Source organism: Cibotium barometz, chromosome 2, assembly GCF_041138505.1.
Source record: "Cibotium barometz isolate CiBa-2024 chromosome 2, ASM4113850v1, whole genome shotgun sequence".
Lineage (NCBI taxonomy): Eukaryota > Viridiplantae > Streptophyta > Polypodiopsida > Cyatheales > Cibotiaceae > Cibotium > Cibotium barometz.
The window spans coordinates 63595209-63606895 of NC_141047.1; the positions used below are offsets into that span (position 1 = coordinate 63595209).

Consider the following 11687-nt stretch of genomic DNA (forward strand, 5'->3'; position numbering starts at 1 on the left):
AAGGAGGGGTAGTTACTCTGGAGGAGGTACAAAAGAGTTGGACATCTACAACCTTTGATGAATCCTGCTGGATAAAGGATTGGGTTTGATACAATGGTGTAAAATTGGACAGAGGGGCAACAAAGGAATTATATAGAAAATTAAGAAAAAGTGAGGAGAATTTAAATAATTACTGCAACAAAATCTGGAGGGTAAATTGGAGCCCAAACAGCTGGAGAAAGAGATGGAAAGCAATATGTGAGATTGATATTCCCACAAAATCTCAGGTAGTTCTTTGGAGAGTATGCATGTGGGCTTTACCCATTGGGGTTAAGCCGCTTCAGAGAAACTTCACTAGTGGTTGTTGTCCCAGGTGCAAGACTACCCTTGAAGATGAGAAACATGCCTTTTGGGACTGTCCTGCTCTATCAAGGTACTTGGATCAGAATTGGAAAATGGGTTTGCTGTAATACATGGTTAAAGGCTCATGGGGGGACTGGATTTTAGGGAGATGATGGACATGCTGATTTAATTTTCAACATAATAAGGTTCTGCTGTCTATGGGAGATATGGAATACTATGAACTGTATAGTCTTTCAAAAAGTAATCAATCTAGGGATAGATGTGAGAGAACTGATGGATCTACTATGTGCAAAAGATGAATAAGGAAGAGATGATGCACATGATTCAGACTTTGCAAGCAGCCATAGTTTGAGTCCTAGTCCCCCTAGGGAGACTTTCATACATACTAGGCTAAGCCTAACAGGTTTTTTCTATGTTTTCACGAAATTACAGGGTTATATTTGAAGCCAAAGCCAGTGCAGTTTGGACCAAAGACCAGAAGGTGGTACCTCAAAAAGAAACAGATTGAGAACCCTATTGGAACCAGACCAATAGTAAAAATTTGGACTAAGAAGAGTGAAGTTTTGGAGAAACAATCTCCTAAAGGTGGCACTATTGAAGCCATGATTGAGGCTTATATTCAATTAGGGTATCAGATCTCCTGGGGACATTCTTGTTTTGTATTAGAAGATGACAGACGGTCTTTCGTTTGTGATCTACTGAACATGGTCTGAATGTAATGATGCGAAATTGGATGTAGAGCTGCCTTTTGGTAATATATATATATATTGGTGCCCAAAAAAAAAGAACCCACAACCAACTCCTATAGTAAGTGTTAAAACTCTAATATAAAATATGTATAAAACTTAAAAACCTTTGAACATGAAATGGGTATCAGATCTCTTGGGGACATTCTGTATTAGAAGATGACAGATGGTCCTTGTATTTAGCTAGGGTATGAGATCTCCTAGGAAGAATCTTCTTTTGTATTAAAAGATGACATATGGTCTTTGGTTTGTGATCTGCTGAACATGGTTTGAATCTAATGATGTAAAATTGGATGTAAAGCTCCCTTTTGGTAATATATATATATATATATATTGGTTATAAAAAAAACCACAACCAACTCGTATAGTAAGTGTTAAAACTCTAGTATAAAATATGTATAAAACTCATGGGAAAAAGAAAAGAGTTTGTTTTAACATAGCCAATTTCCCAAACAGAAGGAACTTCTTCTGCTTGGACGATTTTGATATACTCGCTCTCTCTACAGACTCCGTTTTCCGTCCGTCCCGATTTGAATCGGATGTGAAGCGTAGGCAGTGTTGACGAAAGGATGCAATAATTTATGATATTAATAGATTAATGTGATGAAGTCGGAAGGAGGCCAAAATATATTTTGATTGGGGAGTGCACCCTTGGGCAAAAGAGACAAGAAATGTATAATAATTCCTAGTGCTTGGAGCTGCTAGCATCGGCTGGGCAACAGCTTGCGAGAAGTTGCGAGCGTTTGCGACAGAAGATTCGAGATCGACAAAACAAACGCATTTTGGGAGGAGGGTACTGGGTACTGCTTACTGCTTACTACTGCTAGCACTCGATAGCACAAGCCACGTTGAGAAGAGAAAAGTGCTTGCACAAAAAAAAGGGGAAAAAAAACACTTAAAAAAAATACCTGGAAAATATACGTAGCAAAATTGAACGTGACCATTCCAGGTTGTAATGATTGCTGACGTGTAATCGCCACCCCTTTAGGGTAACTTACTAACTTTGCTCTTTGTCGACAAGGCAGCCCGCAGCACTGATTACCCCCATATACTTTAAAGTTTACGTAGCGTCTATAAGGCTCATGATGAGTGCCTTTTACGATTTTACGTGCCGACGTGTAGGAGAATCTGAGAAACTTACATGATATGTTGGCCACTCATAAGGCCCTAATCACCTGCCACGCTGGCAATTTAGCCTGTTGACCCCTAAGCCATTTTGCCGCGTACGTGTGACTTGTCCATACACGTCCTGCCAGGTTTGGCCACTAAGATGCTGCCGACCACCCACCTCGTTGGCCCAGCTAATGCCTCTACGTGGCACAAATCCTAAGCTGCTATGGTCGTCTGTTGCGTGCATACGCCTGTGCAGAACTCTCGCGGCTAATCTGCGTGGCACACAAAGACCGCCACCCAACCTCCTGATGTGGACGAAAACAGAGCACCATTTTGCCACGTTGGATCTGGGGGGCGGTACCACCGTCGACGATGCGCCACTGACTCGTGGCCTGCTAGTAGCGACGCCGCTAAACTCGCTTCCAATTGCGTGGTTGGTTTTGGGACCCCCAAAGTTGTCTCGTTGTCGCCCCTCTGAAACGCCAGCGCAGCCACTTTGGCTAGCACAGCGCCGGACTCCGGAGCACCCTGCCAAATTTGGCGGTTGCGAGTCCTAGAGAAAAGAGAGAATTCTATGCATCGGAAATATGGGAAAAGGTCTCCAGCCTCTTGACTCTAAGAGTGTAGTTGTGAACTCTCGGTTTTCTGGATTCTGGAAGCTTCAACTGGGAGTTAACAGAAGAGAGTATATGCTCTTAGCTCCGATTGGAGAAATTTAGAAAAGAAGGTCGTAGACAAGGATTACAATTGGGAGATATCCTGATATGCTTGGGATCATGTATGGATATTTTACTGCATATAAAAAAGTTGATATGATCTTAGGAGATTCATCTTATACTTTACATCGACAATATCGAAGCCTCGTTAGGTGTTTGGAGTGACCACTGCAACATGATCATACATACATGGTTTGTATTAAGTAGGAAAGAAAGCCTAGCGACTAACCATTGTTGCATCACATGGTTTATGCTAGGTAGATAACCTGAACACAAACAAACATGTTTTATGTTGCTAGCTATGGATAAGGAGGTAGCATGCCATCATGATTATGTTGTGTATATATATATATATGTGCACATATGTATTTATTTGTACATACTTACTTATCTCGTAAGTAAAGATCGTTTATATATATATATAACCATTGTTATGATAATGTTCATCATATTTTTTCCGTTTTTTCTTTATTTCCTCTAATATGTGGAAGAATGAACGAGTGCTTTTGCATAATTGAGTGCCTTATTAGATTTGAACGTCACTTCTAGTGTAGCCTAGGCCTTGAGAAATTTAGGTATATTTTCCAGATACTACATATCACCTTGGGCTGCGGAATTGTGAGAGGAAAAAGTTAAGATCCCTTTCCTCTCGAAGTAGTTCACGTAGAAATAAGGGGGTGGGGGGTGAGGGTGCCAAACGGGCCATGGCCTTATTTAGAGGTGGTCATCATCACTTCCACCCCACATTCACTTATCTCCATAACCCACTTTCTTGGCTATGTGCTTCACAGTCTAGCTATGGCGGCCATGCTGTTTTAGTTCATAAGATCCCAGAAGTAGCGAGCTGTCGGTAGTTTTGGTCTTCATTCTACGCAATCATAACGTGAGAGACTAGTTCTTCACTAGGGCTTCTCTTCCTTAATAAATAATCTCCTTCTTGGTGTGGTCAGCTATTTCTCACGCACATCGTGGATATGGGGAGTGCAGCTTGGCACGAGAGCAGAAGCTAGGCATATCGTGGTCATACAGCTGCTGTGTTTGCAAGACTCCGTGTTTGATTCTTTGTTTTTGCAGAAAGATCAAGCTCTCATGCTGTCCTGCTCTCGGACCAGGCTTCATTCCCCTCATCCACGTCGGCGGCTCCGATCCGCTCTCTTGCAGATCTGCCTGGTGCATACACATCACGCCTGCTCCGATCCATTGCAAACAGCAGTTTATTAGTAAGCAATTCCTACTCGCATGCTTTCATTTCCTGCAACCGAGCTAATTGTCTTGTCTCTGTGCCCTTGATGAACCTTTACAGGGCAGATCATGGCTGGTCGGTCGATACCGTGTCGTCCTTGACCTGTTGCTCAGGTTTAACCTAATCGAGTTTCTCAAGCTGGCGTTCGCAAACAATAACCCTATCTAGTCTAACAACGCAGGGCTTTGCATTAACATAATCTTTTCCATCAAGGATGTAGCCTCCAGCTCGTCGGTATGGCCTGTTTATCCAATTCGCTTCACTGAGGTACTTTCGCTCTCTATGTTGCAACTATTATGCTTTACTGCAACCATCCATGTTTCCAAATGCTCATACATGTGCTTTGGGCCTTGGGTGATCTCTGCTTTGATGCAGCCGTAAGTTAAAGTCTCGAAATTATTGTTCATGGTCTTCCGATGTTTGCAAAAGCTGCTGATACTAACTCATCAATTTTGTATTAGGTGGGAGCCTAGCCAAGATTCCTTCGTTCCTTTCGACCGAGAAAGTTTGGCTAGCTGATATCTTTCAAGTTTGTAAATCTTACTATGATTTCCTCTCATTCTGGGGAACTGCAAAAGTTCCCCCTTTAGCATGGTGACACTGCTTACTTTTCTTTTACATTTTCTTTTTAGTAACCTTGTCATATCACCGGAATGTAAGAGCTCATGCAGACTTTTATTTTTGGTTCTTGCAATTCCATCCTAATGAAGCTATGGGTGATGGCTATGGTTGATGGGATGCATTAAAAGCGTTCGTGGGCGTTTGAGAAATGACATCTGAATCACGCACAAAACATTATAGCATATGTAATCAATCGTGGAGACCAAGATTAGTATCCTAGGTATCCTCTTTGCTCCTGACTTGTTTAATGCATGAATCGATGTGAGAGGCATCAGAAGCCAACCACCGTATCATATATCGAATGAAGAAGGATGTTTTGTTTTCTATATTTCTGCTGAAATCTACTCGCAAGTCCAGCTACCACCATGGAGAAGGCCAGCTAGTTGCATACAGTAAATATATGATGCACAATCGTGCACGAGAGTACTAGTGTTCTTGTTTTGCAGGGTTTTACTGAATGTCGCCGTGAGGAGTTTTGTTAGCAAGTATGGTAGCCCACATCTCATATTAAGCGAGACTGGATTGGCTTTCATAATTGCAGCAGATCACCCAGAAGAAAGCTAGGCCATTAAAGAGATCAGATACAGAAGTTGCTGGGTACTTCACGGCCAATAATTGGAAACTTTCGCAATGTGAGTATCACATTGAGCACTAAAATGTTTTACTTTCTATTAGGACGCAGGATTAGACTGAAAAGTTGTTCCTCGGAGTACAGAGAACACGTGTAGAAATGAACTAAGTTTACGAAAGTCCTTAGTTCAGTAAAGTTAATTGAACTAGGTTCACTACAGTTAATTGAACTAGCTTCACTAAAGTTAATTGATGAGTCCTTAGTTCAGTGAAGTTAACTGATGAGTAGACGGTAGTTGCTTGTAGAGAGCTTGTTCATATGCTTGACAAGGTAGCTCAGGCGAGCTGTTTCTTGTAGAGAGCCTGGTCATATGCTTGTCATGTTGATCCGCCCACAAGGTAGCTCAGGCGAGCTGTTGCTTGTAGAGAGCCTGGTCATATGCTTGTCATGTTGATCCGCCCACAAGGTAGCTCAGGCGAGCTGTACTTTTGTAATGGCCCTCCGAGCTGAAGTAAATGATTGTGGCTATGGCCTTTCTCATTTGCGTTCCAGCGCGAGCTACCGAATAGGTCCCCCCAAGTGGAACCGTCTTCCCCGTCCCCCCCCTCCTCCTCACAACCACCTGCGACCCCTCCCTCCCTCCCTTCTCCTCCTCCTCTTCTTCTCCTTGTTTAGTTCCCTTCCTCCCTTGTTGCCTTCCATGTAAGCAAGTTGCTTTTTTATGGCGATTGTCAAAGGAGACTGCAGGTTGTAGGGGCTTTTAGTACTGCCGCAACTGTGGTTATGAAGACAACCTTCTCCTTTCAAGCCTCAACGCTAAATTATTGCTTCTAGAGATCTACTTGGGATAACTTTTTGTTATTCCAAACTACATATGTTTGTAGGCAAAGTTTTCTAGTATGGACGAGCCTCAATTATGGGAAGGCCTTTCAATGTGTGGGAACAAATGAACGATATGTTTGCATAGACTTAAACATTAATATGCTCACAATGTAGGAGCTCATGCCCACACTAAAAATAATTGCCTCCCAACGTATGTAGTTTTGCATTAACTAAATGCTATAGCAAGTAGTTCCCTAGGAGCAATAATTTAGCTCTAAGTAATAATAGTTTTGTAGGTTCAAGGATTATGTATGTAAACATGAAAGTTGGATTATGTTTTGTTAGGTTCAAGGATTATGTTTTTTTAGGTTCAAGGATTATGTAAACATGAAAGTTGGATATAAGGAGTTTTCTTTCTCATTTCCTCATGGGATTGTAGAAATTTTACACACACACAATTTTGAAATATATTTTGAGCTCACGTGGTATACAAGTATTTATTTTAGGTGCAGCATGAAAAAAAGGGATTCTATGTATACCTCAAAGTAGTAATTTAACTAATCAGTAATGAATGTATTCTTTATTGCCATTTTATTCTTTGTTTAAAAAAAATGCAAAACAACACAGAGATTTCATGACCTTTTCGATGATGCTTCTGGGAAGAGATTTAATCATGCAAGGAGAAATCGAACACTAGATTGATCTAAGATCTAGAAAATTATGAATTTGATTTATACATGTGCATTCTTGCATTTATGAGATAGGGTGGAGGAACATGAATTATGATGCCCTTAAAAGTACCCCAGTGGAAGCCTACTAGTCACAAAATGACTTTCAATTATTTGGATACCATCAATGATTGCAAGATTGGGGGCAAGTAAATTCCAAGAGTCAATGTTTATATAATATTGATATATATGTGGCTTATTTACATGAGTTCATACGTAGTCATCTAAAAAAAGGAGTCATTTTTGTGGCCATGTAAATTCCAAGAGTAAAAGTTTAAATAATACTGATACATGTCGCTTATTTACATGAGCTTTTATATGTGGCTTAAAAGTTAGTCTTCAAAAAAAAGGATGATATATCTTTGACACAGGATCGAGCATGTCTTATACAATATTAGGGCTTCATATTTGTTGAGGAGAGAAATTTTAGGTGTACCTCTTTTTTATTGGCTTAAGGTATTCTAAATGTCAAATTGGGTATTTTTATGACTACAAGAGATTGGTATGTGTTTTCTACCATCCTTTTCTACCATCGTTTTTAAGGAGATAGTTTCTTTTAGGCATGTGATCTTATGGTCATCGGTATTTTTGTTGATAATTGCATCGGTATGTGCGTTGTGCATTGAACTGTTCGTCAATAAATTGAGGATAAATTTACTTATTGCATCTTATAAAAATATTAGTAAATACATTTGATTTGAGAATATAAAAGAAATTTTATCATGCACAAGGTCCATGGCTCCAAAGAGGATAATTTCTAATATATTGTGTATATCTCATGTATATACAAAAACATGGGATTTAAAGGGAATTCAGTACCATCCATAGAAGGATCTGAGGATGTACTATAAGTAAGCTCAAAAGATGATAATGAGACCTCCTCATGTTTTATCAATTGACTAATCATCATCCATAACATTTACATTATGAGCATCTCTTTGATTACCCTCCAAAGAATTGGAGACATTATCACCTTCTTCTACTTCTTCCTCAACATCTTTATCTTTAAATATATGTTTGCTTCGAGGTGCAACTTGTATGTATTACATACCACCATTTTAACTCTAAGGAAGCTAGTTGGAAGAATGCATGCTCCATATTATTAGATCTATTGTGTTTTTTCCATTCTATAACAACAAAATGCTAATACATAAATGAAAAATATTAATTACAATTTTTCTTAAAAATTATTACCTGCTCACAATGTTGTGGTAGTATAAATGTATCACAACATCTGTGCACAACTTTCTTATGTTGATAGCAAAGAATTAATCTGCTTTTATCTCTTCTGGCTATTGTAGTTGGACCATTGTAGACCACTCTGAAACCATTGAATGTCAAGTATGATTATGTCAAATTGCCTAAAATTAACATTTATGATATCTTGTACGATTTCCCAATAATCAAGATTGGAGGTGAGAAGATTTACATCATTGGCACACTCACTCAACTCTGTTTTGGGAGAAAGCTAGCCAAAACCATTACTCTAGAATCAAAGGTCGTTCTTCTCTTATCTATATGCTCCAGGCAAAAGTGATGACCATGAGACCATAATGATCCAAATTTACGATAGTACAAAGAAAATTTAAGTAAAAAACTCCCCCTCTTTATTTCCATGGCTATCGTTAAACATTTCTGGTGTCATTCCTACCCCATACAAGGTTTGGTGCGGGTTGGGGTATGATACGCAGGGAGCTAGGCTTAGAGGATAGTATCCCATCTGTGAACCGTGCCTTAGTGGTGAGCCAGTGTGTGCTTTATAAGGATCCGTATGGTATCCGTGAGATACACTCTGCGAGGTGGGTAGTGGTTGTACATGTGTGACGTGTGTTTGGCTGAAGTGTTCTGGGTGGGATCTTTCTCTTTTTTGGTAAGAGCTCTCTAGACATTAGTGAGCTGGTTCTTGATCTAGGCTTGATACGGGCCTATGATACATCTGTCAGCATGGCTCTCTAGGCCATTGGATTAGTCTGGATTGGGTTACTTGGGCCCTGCCCACCTCCGGTCTAGGTCTAGTGGAGGCGTGAAAGTTCTCTCTGGTTAACGATCCTGCATGTGTCCATGGGATGATGCTCTTCTGATTGTGTGTTTTTTAAGATAAAGTTTCTTAGTATTGAGGTAAGACTCCTTTGTGAATGTGCTAGGGATCTTGGGTGTTTCTCTTGAGTCAATGGCCTGTCCATGCATTGGGCAGGCAATCCTCTTGTCTCTAAGTCACGGGGGTGCTTCGTCCCATGGTTGCATGTTCTTCACTTTCACTAGTGCTATCAAGAATCAACATTGTTTGACTCCACACCGTGTTGACCAAAGGGTCAGATTTAACAAGTGATTTTGTATAGGATGGTTCAACATCGTCAAACAAGGGGTTGTTTTGCATCAATTTTCCTAAGTAAAGGTGCATGAATGTGTTGAGTCACAATTTAGAATCACACTCTAGACAGGGAATTTTTCTCGGGGGGGTCACTATATGTAAATCCTCTATATCACGTGCGTTCAAGGCCTATTTAAAAAGTCCCTTATCTGTGAATTTTTTAGTGAATATAATGTATCCTTTCCTATTCAAATCTGTGAATTTTTTTAAAAATACAATAAATAAATCCCCTTTGTAAATATATTTCTGTAAGTTTTAAATATTTAAAATGTCCTTCTGTTGAACCCACGTGATACTTACATATTTATACGAGTGACCCCCCCCCCCCCCCCCCCGAGGAATTTTTTACCCTTTGGGAGCTTAGGAACTGTCGTTCATTCATAGAGGAACGGGTGATCTCTTGTGCAAGTACGAGCATGGGCTTGTGAAGGTACGACCATGGGCCGCCTTGAAGGGTACGAACATGGGCTTGTGAAGGTACGACCTTGGGACTATACTAGGAAAATTACTTTCCCCATTGGGGGTAAACATGCATTCGTTCGTGAAGGTATGATCGTTCACTCATGAAGGAGCAGACATACGTCTATAAAGGTACATATATATGTCTATGAAGGTACAAACATACGATCACAGATTGATAAGCAGGAATCTTAACTACAGCAAAACGACATATATTGTGCCACTCGCCTTCAAATATTCTCCTGATAGTTTAGCTATACCACTTTTATGCCCTTTTTAATGCACATTTATACCCTTCTTAATGCACATTACTCACATTTATGAGGGAGCTGATTTCGAAAGATTCTCCTATATAGGAAGTGAATGGGCGTGACTTAAGAAGGTACGACTATACCTCTGTGAAGTGAATGGCCATTCACTTCTCAAAGGTTCAACTTGAGACTGAACTACACTTAGTTGTTTCCTAGTCTTTCCCTGATGATTTCTCCCCCTCAATGATGATTTTTTTGGGTTTTCTCTTTATGGATGGCTTAGCCTAGTCCCAAGCTACCTAATGATGCATGGAATGCCTAATTAATCATAATATCTTAATATTAATGATGTAATTAAGCTAATATGTAGTTTTAAACTACTTAAAGAAAAAGCCAAAATTAATAGAATCAAGAGCTCAAGGTTCGGGTACTTGTAGCTCCCCCTTTTGGTGTAGCCTTTGGAGCTCCTCATGCTCCCAATGCTCCATTGCACTCCATTGCAGGAAGAAAAACAAAATACACAAATCAAACAAACATTAAACAAGCATCATTAATCAACTTCTATTGGTGGATTTGCATCCCATCTAGGCAAATAAAGACTCTAGCTTAGGAATAGAATGTAGAGGACCCTAAGCTAAGTACTATCCCCGACAGCAACACCAAAGATGTTCACCTAAATGAGCATACTTTCTTGCATGAGAGAGGAACAAGAGAAGAGAAGAGAAAACCTTGCGCAGAGGCAAGGACCCTCTTGTATGAGGGATGTGCGTACTCTACACTTCTAAGCAAACTTGGAGTTATTAAAATTACAAATAACTTATGGATGGAGTGATGCAAGTGTTATAAGTCTTCTTATATAAGGTCCAATGAATATATTCTCTTAAATAGAAAATGTCTCTTGTTAATTGGCTCTTATCTTATGGTGCAGGCTTCTCAAGAAGATTATTCCCCCTTAAAAAACAAGTGATGGTCCACAATCGGACATGCATGATGTCCAGGGGTTGCAAAACCTATTTTAAAATTGAGATGATTGAGAGGTAGAGATATAAAGTTTAAAGTTTAATGTTATCCAGTTCAAGTATGTACGTGAGCACTCTGAGAACTCGGGATAGTCATGTATTGTCCAAAGAAAAACTCCTTTTACCTCCATATCACGCCTATTTATTGGCCTTGAGACATCATGCACTTTGATACCTCACCATAGTGTCTCAAGCTCCTCAATCAAAGACTCAAGATATAGATCCATGTTCGCCATGTTCTATTTGCCCGGTACAAGGAGAGCAAACATGATATGACCTTACTTGATTGCCACTAATGGAGGGAGGTTGTAATTCACCAATACAATAAGCCAAGTAGACCATGATGTGGACTTGAAGCCAAATGGGTTAAAACCATCCATTCCCAAGCCAAATGTGGACTTGAAGCCAAATGGGTTAAAACCATCCATTCCCAAGCCAAATGTGGACTTGAAGCCAAATGGGTTAAAACCATCCATTCCCAAGCCAAGACATAAGTAATGGGACTCATCTTTAAACTTTGGCCATTGATGCTCCACATGTTGCCATGTTGGTGAATTAGCCTACGATCCTCATGATGCCATCAGTTGAGTGGTGAGTAGCATGCCATGCTATGAGTTATGGAATCCCCTTACATTTAAACATGTGTTGGATGCAAGGAATGATAGGGATGTGTCTCAACACCTTT

The 11687-nt window shown here is 40.0% G+C and overlaps 1 long non-coding RNA gene across 1 annotated transcript; it reads left to right on the plus strand.

Moving 5' to 3' along the window:
• Positions 1–3457: 3457 nt before the first annotated feature.
• On the plus strand, positions 3458–6655 carry LOC147641346 (uncharacterized). Its single transcript, XR_015269245.1, has 2 exons — positions 3458–4427; positions 4622–6655. It is a non-coding gene; the product is annotated as an uncharacterized LOC147641346 (long non-coding RNA).
• Positions 6656–11687: the final 5032 nt, after the last annotated feature.